At 34.0% G+C, this 11,223-nt stretch overlaps 1 pseudogene; it reads left to right on the forward strand.

The window, feature by feature from the left end:
- The window catches only part of LOC134245831 (serine/threonine-protein kinase TBK1-like), a 74,353-nt pseudogene that overhangs the window by 10,680 nt on the left and 52,450 nt on the right, over window positions 1-11,223 (forward strand).

Here is an 11,223-nt window from a genome sequence, read left to right on the forward strand (position 1 = left end):
TTTCCATATCACATATCTAGAGACATAATAGAAAAAAGATACATATGTGTACTAGGTTTTACATTTTAAGTAAAATGTAATCATGTATTCCTTATCATTCCTCTGATTATTCATATAAACAATGCTGAATAAATTTTCATGCAAAAGTCAAAAATGGAATAGAGTTAAAAATGTTTATGCAATGTAAATGTTGTTGATACTGGCGGAGTTCATAATACTAAAATACTTTTACTTTTCAAAGAAGAATGGAAACAAAAAAGTTTCAGATTGTCACATCTGCTTGCTTCTATATGGATGAAAATATAGACTATTGAATAGAGGGCATTAATTGTTCCAGAAATAAATACAAACTGTTATCTCAATGTTCCCTGCATTAAAAATACATAATACTGCCTCTAAAAATCTAGCCTTTTAATTCCTGGATCACTTAAAATTCAGGTGAAAAAAGATGAAATTTCTCGATATATGCATGTAGATAATTTCTGGTTGTTATTTTCTTATAGCTGATTATTTTGTGACAGCAGTATTGTAATGCCTATGTAATAATGTCATTGACAGATTACATCCAATAACTATGTTTTGGCGATGGAGTACTGTGACGGGGGCAGCCTGTATTCCATGTTAGATCAGCCCAGGTACTTCTACGGCCTCCCCGAAGAAGAGTTCCTGATTGTGCTATATGACATCGGTAATGTTATAGATTTTCATGTTGTCTTTACAGAAGATATAATATTCCTGGTTACCATAGATTCTCATGTTGCCAATGAAGTGTTCTAATATGCACTTGATTAATTTACATAAATGTCTTCCAGGTGTATGCATATATATAATGCACATGTATCAGCTAGTGTAAACTTCTTAGTTCAAATTTGTCATCCACTTAATTCTCGTACATAATAATCATGAGATGTACTCCATACACTGTTGACATCATCACACTATCACGAATTACTCATAACGTCTTTTGAGAATATGCATGTTGATCAATTTTTTGACTGGGGGGCACCTGAGGTAACAAAAATTAAAATAAAGTTTCTACATTCTAGGCCTACTAGCATGCAAAAGCTCACAATTTTTAAAGTATTTGAGAATAAATGTGTACAAGTTTGAAATGGCAAGTACATGTAATACTATACCTTGGTGGAAACTGTAGGAATCTTGGAATATATAGGTGTAATCCATCCTCTTTGTCTTATTTTTATCTGGTCAACTCTGTGCTTCACTGGGAATGAAAATTTTAGCTGTAAAGTGCTGGAAAATGAGGGCATGGAACAGCTTTACAGCACATTACTTCATTTTTAGCCTGAAAAAAATAATATACCTAAAAAAAATTCCGTACAAAATATAATCAGAAAGTTACGTACATTCTCTAAGGAAATGGGAGAAATCATCGTCGCAAACCACGACCAAAATGTACTATCCTCTCCCATTCTGGCCGTAGTTGAATGAAAAGAGAATTTTTTGTAGTTCATTAAAATATTGACCAATGCGAGTAAAGTATAGTCGGATAATGAACTTTGATGTGACCTTTCAATACCCAATCGCAGTGTATGAAATATTTCTTGTATACTGCTGATGTAAATTGTTTATTTCACTTGCAATGGAAACAACACTTGTCATTGACTGAATATGACTGAATATGACATAACAATCAACACTTTTGTGATCAAATAGCCACGGGTAAGAGAGAGAGAGCTAAATGTGGACTCTGGACTGTGGCTTGACACCATGGGGAGAAATAACCCCTTGGTTTTGTAAAAAAAAAAAAAATCAAACTGTTGAAAAAGAACCAATTTGAAAGTTTAATTCAAAACATGACCACATTACTAATCTCAAATGTCTTATCAAGTATTCTAGCATGGAAAGATTTGTGCTATCAATACTATTTAATTACTGTAAACCAACTTTTATTCGTGTGCGAGAAATTTTCGCGATGTTCGCGAAAGCCTCGTCATCGCGAATATTTCTCGCCACGAACCGGTCCTTAGAGTGTATGTGTTTATTAACAACATATCCAAAAGGGCTTGATCGCAAAAATAAATCGTCGCGAACTAGTTTATCCGTGGTAAATCGCGAAATAAAGTCGTCACGAATAAAAGTTGGTTTACAGTAAATTAGACAGAAGTTTCAGCTGACTTCAAATGTCTATTAATTTGAGATTCTCAATCCCTACAAGAGTGAAATATATCTCTTGGATGCATGGCCCTGTCAAAACAGTTTCTTGATTTATTCATATTATATAGTTGATATTATGCAATCCTTTTTCTTAATTTATGGACCCTGGGGCTAGAATGGGGTATAGGGGAGGTCCGCTTAATTTTGAAAGAGGGGTGGGTGGGTGGAAGATCTATGTTAATTTATCTGAAATATATTGTAATAAAATATCATATATATCCTTATCATTTTTGAAAGACAAAAGGAAATTGCTTTAAAAATGAGCATGTTTTTAGTTACATTGTACAATTATTAAGAAAAATTTTTAATATGTATCTATTTCTTGATTCAGCATCAGGGATGAAGTACCTGAGGCAGCAGGACATTATTCACCGAGACATTAAACCTGGCAACATCATGAGAAAGATTGATGAAAACGGGAGGTAAATATCACAGGGGCCACTAGAGTTTTAACTTTCAATGGTAACATCATGTACTTTGGAGTTTTCTAATATTAGGTACTAGTATTTTGAGTTTCTGATAATCACACAGTATTACCAACAAACATTCATTTGTATACCAGTCCGAAATGTCTTTGGAATGTAACTGTTAACAAGAGCACTGCAAAACAGAACATCACATTCTCAGAAATGGCAGTAATCCCAATGGAGAGGCTTATGAAATAAGCTCAAATATTCTTTAATATTAATGAAAATTTATTTATAGAAAAAGAAATCTGTGTTCGCATTTTTTCTGCCTGTGAATGTGTGGCTGATGCTACCCCCCTCTTCCCTTTGAAAAGATTTACTATCCTCTTAGCCAAACACTAACATTTTGTCCCAGTTTTACTTACACAAGACTGAAGTCATATACATGGTACATGATACATCATATTTCTTTTTATTTTAATATGGATGGTATATATGGCATAATTTTCATATTAAAATAAAAAGAAATATGTACAGTAGTCACAAAAAGAGTGAGTTTTTTTCTTTTTTTTTATCAAAGTTTTCAAGTTTTAATTTTTAAAGTTTGCCTGAAAATTTGACAAGAGTTAAATTTTTAAATTATTAGAGAGGTTGAGATTTCAAATGTCTAGAATTCCCTAAATTCCTTGTGTATTACATCATCAGTGGCGATATGTTTTCTATATGTTCTAAGAACTTGTAGAATGGCATCTACATGAAAGTGAAAAAATGTAATCTTTTAACTAATAATTAGACAATTTATGTGTGAAAATGTGATTTTTGTGCATCGTTTAGGATATTTAGTTTAATGCGCACTTATTATACCCCATGCAAGAAGTTGTGTGAGGTGTAATGTTTTTGACCCGTCAGTCAGTCAGTTTGTCAGTCAGTCTATCAGTCCTGTTTTTAGCTCACCTGAGCCGAAGGCTCAAGTGAGCTTTTCTGATCACATTTTGTCCGTCGTCCGTCCGTCCGTCCATCTGTCCGTCTGTCTGTCCGTCTGTAAACTTTTCACATTTTCGACTTCTTCTCAAGAACCACCGGGCCAATTTTGACTAAACTTGGTACAAAGCATCCTTGGGTGAAAAGGAATTTAAATTGTTAAAATGAAGGGACATATCCCCTCGCAAGGGGAGATAATCAAGATAAGGCAAAAATAGGGTTGGGTCATTAAAAAATCTTCTTCTCAAGAACCACTGGGCCAGTAAAGCTGAATCTTATGTGGAAGCATCCTCAGGTAGTGTAGATTCTAAATTGTTCAAATCATGACCCCTGGGGGAAGGGCGGGGCCACAATGGGGTATCAAAGTTTTACATAGAAATATTTAGGAAAAATCTTCTTCTCAAGAACCACTGGGCCAGAAAAGCTGAAACTTATGTGGAAGCATCCTGGTATAGTGTAGATTCTAAATTGTTCACATCATGACCCCCGGGGGAAGGGCGGGGCCACAATGGGGTATCAAAGTTTTACATAGAAATATATAGGAAAAATCTTTGAAAATCTTCTTCTCAAGAACCACTGGGCCAGAAAAGCTGAAACTTATGTGGAAGCATCCTGGTATAATCTTCTTCTCAAGAACCACTGGGCCTGAAAAGCTGAAACTTATGTAAAAGCATCCTGGTATAATATAGATTCTAAATTGTTCAAATAATGACCCCCGGGGAAAGGGCGGGGCCAAAATGGGGAATCAAAGTTTTATATAGAATATATAGGAAAAATCTTTGAAAATCTTCTCAAGAACCACTGGGCCAGAAAAAGTGAAGCGTATGTGGAAGCATTCTGGGGTAGTGTAAATTCTAAATTGTAGGAATCATGACCCCCGAGGGAAGGGCGGGGCCATTATAGGGAATCAAAGTTTTACATAAAAATATATAGGAAAAATCTTTGAAAATCTTCTTCTCAGGAACCACTGGGCCAAAAAAGCTGAAACATATGTGCCCATGGAAGGATCATGGGGTAGTGTAGATTTCAAAATGTCTAAATTATGATCAGTGGGGTAGGGTGGAGATGCATTATGTATAACAAGGGGGAAATCTGGTAAAGAACAGAATGGTCAAAGCTTCTCAGGTGAGCGATGTGGCCCATGGGCCTCTTGTTTTTTTTGTCAGCACAACTCCTCATAAACTGCTGCACACAATTTCCTCAAACTTTGCAGATATTTATAGGACACAATGTGCAGATGTGAATATTACCAGGAAATTCTGATTCCTTTATTTTTTCTGGGAATTTCCACACTTTTCAACTCAGATTTTTGGCCATAACTTGAATATAGAGATGAATAGTTTGCCAGCACAACTCCTCATAAACCGCTGCAGACAATTTCCTCAAACTTTGCAGATATTTTAGGATACAATGTGTAGATGTGAATATTACCAGGAAATTCTGATTCGTTTATTTTTTCTGGGAATTTGCATACTTTTCAACTTAGATTTTTGGCAATGTTAATTGATTATAGAGATGATCAGTTTGTCAGCACAACTCCTCATAAACTGCTGCACACAATTTCGTCAAACTTTGCAGATATTTAGGACAAACTGTGTAGAAGTGCTAATTTATTACCAGTAAATTCCAATTCCTTTATTTTTTCTGGGAATTTCCGCACTTTTGAACTTAGATTTTTGGCCATATTTTGATTATGAAGATGAACAGTTTGTCAGCACTTGACTCCTCATAAACCGCTGCACACAATTTCGTCAAACTTTGCAGACATTTAAGACACAATATGTAGATGTGCATTTTAACAGGAAATTCTGATTCCTCTATTTACTCTGGGAATTTCAGCACTTTTACTTTGGGGGGAGTATGGGGTATTTGAGCTTGCTAACTTTTTCTTTCAATTTAATTATGTTTTGTTCTCTAACTACAATCAAACTGACGTTACAATAGTTGAAACAGAGGCACCGATAGCAGTGTACAGGTACTTGTTACACGTCATTAAAATCTCAACAGACAAAATACAAAAACATGTATGTGTACATCAAAGTATATGCACATGTTCACGCAGGCATACAAGATTAAAATCTCAACCTCTCAGTCTGTTGGATGAAAGACTAGCATTCCTTATTTATGTCTTATCGATTATTTTAGAGGTGGTTTGGTACTTTGTAAAAGCACGTGGATAAAACTTTGCCAACTTTTAGTGTACTTGTACTTGCATGACTGCATAATGAATGCAGCAAAAATTTCTAAAAATGTTTTGATTATTGCATCTGATAAGATAGCATCTTAACTTACCCAATATTTTTTGGTTCTTAACCACGTGCATAGAACCCTGTGCTTAGTCATTATAAACTTTATTATGCATACCGATCCCGAGGTCAAAAATGATAACAGTGTATATTGTAAAAATAATAATCAGGATGTGGGACAGTTATCGAAAGGTGGAAAGGATTTGGCTTCTTATTTACTTTTTTCTTCAAAGATTAAAATTTTATGTTATTATATGTTCTACTTGGTCTGTGTTCAACCCTTCTGACGTAAATATGATAATATATTGTGATTTTCTATTTAAACAGATGGTATCTTACAACTCCAGCATGTATAAGGTTTCCTTTTATTTTACCCCACACTTGAAAAGCGGGAGGGTATATAGTAATCGGAATGTCTGTCCTTCCATCTGTCCGTCAGTTCGTCTGTTATGCTTTGGGGTACCCGTCTCTTATCAGCAACTCCTCTCATACCACTGAATGAAATTTGATGAGACTTTTACAGAATCTTTATTACATATTTCCATTGTGCACCTCCTATTTTACTTTTTGATCTGACACATATTTTGGGTTTCCCATAGTAAAACACGGACACTGCCATTATATTCATATGAAAGGCAGGGGGTATCATTTAGTGAGCTCATTGCTTACAGTACCTATAGTTTTTAGCTGTATTATAATGTAATTTCAGCAAAGGTTTAAATCAGTGCATGTGGGAGTGCCAAATTTTTTCCATTTATAGTAAATTTAAGAAATAAAGTCCGTGTTTTCGTGAATGTTGCAGAATAACCTCCGAGGTCGAGAAATGTTGTTTGAAAGATAAAAGCCGAGGCGTTAGCCGAGGCTTTTATATTTCAAACAACATTTCGAGACCGAGGAGGTTATTCTGCATCATTCACGACAACAAGGACTTTATTTCTATTCTACCAAGGGCGATAAATACGGCCGATTGTTTCCTCTATAGAGAAATGAATTAGGTCACCATGTCTCGATTACGCTGTTCTATTTAACACCAGAGAGAAATTTTGTTGACTTACCTATATATGGAATGCAGATGATGTGAGCTTTCGTTGCATTAAAAATAGTCTTTTTAAATCACAAATTTGTTCGTAATATGTATTGATCAGTTAAAATGAATATACAATAACAAAATCATGTTCTTGTTTTACTGCTAAAATCACGTTGTTTAATGTGTAGGGAGGTCCGTGGAATAGCCCCGCTTAGCTATAAAAACCGACATTCATTAGCAACTTGATGCAATTTACAGTGTTTATGCTGCAAAAGACGACACATCGATGCGATCTAAACAAGTATTTCATTCTACAGCCAAACATGCGTTTGATTTATTCAGATTTGATACGTGTTTCTGATCTGATAATTTTTTGATGACGTTCGTGATTTATTGGAGAATAATGTCCGGCGGTTTCCTTTGAAGTTTTCAATAACCGTGGTAGAATTCCCAGTAATGACACAAATAAAGCTAAAATGCCTAGAACCAAGATTTAACTATAATGAAGGTTACAGATAACAACATTGTCTACTGTTTTCCCTAAATCCCTATTTTTTATTAATGTTAAAAAGAGATTCCATAATATATCAATAAATTTATGGTGACTAGGACCAAGGGATTGAAAATGTGAGATTCTTTATGTGTAATTTACTGTCAGAAATATTGAAAGCTCGACTTATACTAATTAACCACAGAAAAAGGCAATTTTTGTGAAACTGCTTTTTTTAAGCTTATTCACCACATTTCAGAGTTTGAAATAATGACCCATGAAGCACAAGTAGCTGGATGTGTTAAAATCTCTTATTAAATTTCACAAGTACCTGTACGGTTTTGATAATTACCTACAGTTTTGTACTAATTAAAGTAACAAACCAAGGGGCAAAATTATCAGTCTATTAAGATTTGGAATTGAAGTTAAATGCTTATATCCTAATCCAATAAAGTCTGTCTTTTTTTTTTTTGTGGATTTCTGGCAGGGCTGACATCTTTTACTTGAGTCAGCTATCTGCATGCATGTTTAGCTAATCTTACAGTCAATCTCAAACACTTCACATTCAAAGTGTCCCACATTCCTCCTTTGATATTTCCTATAACTTATTATGTGACAGCTGGTCTATATAGTGCTAATGCACTGCATCAAGCATCAACAATTCTGAAAATGCAAATGCATAACAGATGGGGAGTCGACTGTATGTTTTTTACTCTCTGAGCGGACACATATTTCAGGTTTCCCTTTGCAAAATATGGACATGCACTGTCATTCATTCTATAATATTGAAGAGTACCCATTTTTTATCTTCAACTCCTCCTATACCTCTGAATAAAATTGAATGACACTTTCACATATTCTTTTGTACAAAATGCCATTGCAAGTGTGCACCTTTGATCGGACACTTATCATGGGTCTTTTAGAGCAAAACACGGACATTGCCATTATAACCATATGAAAGGCGGCCCGGTGTCATTTAGTGAGCTTAGTTCACACATTACCTCTATAGTTTCAGTTTTTAGATAAAATGAGAAAATTTTCAATGTCATGTACATGCTTGTCAAATCATTTATGGATAAATATGCAGTGATCGATGCATATGTATATACATTAAAGATAAGGGGGAATTGAATTTAAGTTTTTAGTGCATTCAAAGAAACACCAACATTATATGGATTTAAAAGTTAACAGTGATTATTTTAGCATTTATAATTATATAGCATTCCTTGAATTATAAACACAAAAGGCATGGTACATGGCATGAAAAATATGTGACCATGAAATTGTATCCCCCAGCGAAGATAAAGAATGTGTGCAATAATTATACTAGCACTCACTAGCTGATATTATGATATTACTCCCCAATGCAATGGGACATTCCAATGTTCACTGAATTTTTTAGAAAACATATAAATAGGCACACCTACCTAAATTCTCTGAAGCCCCTTAAGTAGTGTAAGCCTCACCCTACTGTGGTTTCTACAGCTAATAACTGTGTGTAAAGGGTTTTCTGTGTACAATGCATGTTACAAAAATTCGGTTGAATCTTTATCAGAAAAGAAACCACAAAAATGTACAGGAGTTCCCCAGCTATAATAAATTTCTGGTCAGGTATTGGAATGTCAACTCAAGCCTACTATATAAATAATGAACTTGCTTATATTTAGTACAGGTATTATTTTAAATGTGACTTTATCTTGTTTTGGTGTGAATAATTATAGATACTATCAAATGAATTGGTACAGTGAGCAAAAGATTTTTCCAATCTTCTATAGTGCCCCTGTATGCCCTGTACTTAGTGAACTTTCAGTAATAATTTCCTGTAGGATTTTCCAGCTATCGATCGAGCCTTGGAAAGCATGCATTTATTTTTAAATCGATCTGAAACCTGTTTTCTAAAGGATAATTGAAAAAAAAACAATGAAGTGTTTCACCCAATTATTTAAATACCATGCAGGCATAGGCTAGCTTACACATTATCAGTATAAACTGAAAGCACTCAGCTACTGTCGATCTTGGTATTCTTTAGCTGATGTCCTTATGAATGATATATATTCTTTTTGTTAAATCATGAAGTGGCTAAGTGCATGCATGCACAAATATTTTAGTAGCATTGAAATTTGAATATCAATTGCAAGCTAGGTTACGAGCTAGGCTTGAATTTGTTTGATTTAGTACCAATTCCATATCTTATTTAAAACATGTTTGATTTACAAATGTATGCATTTCAACAAATTCTTTTAAGTGCATTTAAATACTTAAGGTAAATATCTGTAGATACCTGTTAAGTTTTAGAACTTTAAAGAAATCCATAGATATGACGACCATACATCCGTGTCATCTTGTTCCTCTACCGGTGAATGTCCTAAAATCATTAAAGTTCTTGAACTTCCGCTTTACAATACATAAGTTAGTAAACATATTAATTGTTTTGATTCGGCTGCACTGAATAAACCAATCATGTGTTAAAATATAGTACATCTCCTTTTATTTACAAAATGTGAAGTAATTTTTCTAATTTTTTCAATGTGGCAGATCAACACTATTTATGCTATTATCAGCAATAAAAGTTTAATGGGGTCTGATATGTCCATTTATCAAAGAATGTCTGTCCATTCCACAGACATCAATTAAATTAATATTAAGTGTTGATAATAATCTTTACTTTTAATGGAGAAGCTTCGAAGCTAACTTTAGATGTGTGATGACCCTGAATTAAGGTCAATGGGGAAATTGTCACACATGGACTGATTGTGTAAATAATTTCTTGTGTCAGGCTTTTTTGTAGTGATAAAAAAAGCTCGATCTGTTGACCAGTTATCTCAATTAATTAAACTGTGAAAACGATGCCATCTAGCCCTTGCAATCAAAAGATGTTTATCTGGTCATGGGAAGTCATTTGCTAATAAGTACATGTACATGTATTTGTGAAATTTGTATTTATTATATTTACTGTCATGCATGTGAAATGCAATTAAGTTTTGTCATTTTCATCACTTGGTCAGAAATGATCAAATTATACAACCCTTTATTTCTGAATGCAAACCATTGATTTATTTATGATACAGTAAAACTCGTTTAGTATGAATACGGATATTGCAATTTTCATGGATATAGCAAAGTTATCTTGGATCCCCAGCTGTACAAGTTTAACAAATTCCTTATATGGAAATATAAAGAATTACAGATATAGCAAAGTATTTTAAAATTAAAATTTTATGTTATTATCTGTTCTACTTTTCATAGGTCCCAGTGACTTCGTTATAACCAAGTTTTACTGTGAAGGGGTTTGGAATCAGTTGGAGACATTTGTCTTCAAATTCCAGGGTTATATATATATCAGTGACATTATATTCACTATTACATTTCTTCCCTAGATCTATCTACAAACTGACAGACTTTGGAGCAGCCAGAAAGCTAGAAGAAGAGGAAACATTTACATCTATATATGGAACAGAGGAATATTTAGTATGTTATATGATTTGTATTATGGACAGGAAGATGTGATTAAGAATTGTTCAAATTTTTCAGATAAAGATACTGTATACAGAGAAATTTTCGCCGCCATTTTATTTTCGCCCAACCCTCATTTGGGCAAATTTAAAACGAGGCGAAATCAAAGAATACTAAATAATTTCTACAACAAAACTATGACTGGGGAAATTTAAAACAGGGCAAAATTGTATGCAAGCATAATAGGGCGAAAATAACATGGGGCAAAAATAACCAGTAATGTAATGCAGATTCAGAAAGGACAAGATAGGGTAACAGCCGAATCTGGCCCCCTATTTTATATAAAAATCAGAACACTATTAAAATTGTGATAGTTTGTAGTTAAGAAGTTAAAATGACGCTTACTTTAAGACAAGCACCAATTTTGATTCAGAGCTTACATTG

The sequence above is a fragment of the Saccostrea cucullata genome, unplaced genomic scaffold, assembly GCF_032062105.1.
Source record: "Saccostrea cucullata isolate Sc308-1 unplaced genomic scaffold, CSIRO_AGI_Scuc_v1 ctg555, whole genome shotgun sequence".
NCBI lineage: Eukaryota > Metazoa > Mollusca > Bivalvia > Ostreida > Ostreidae > Saccostrea > Saccostrea cuccullata.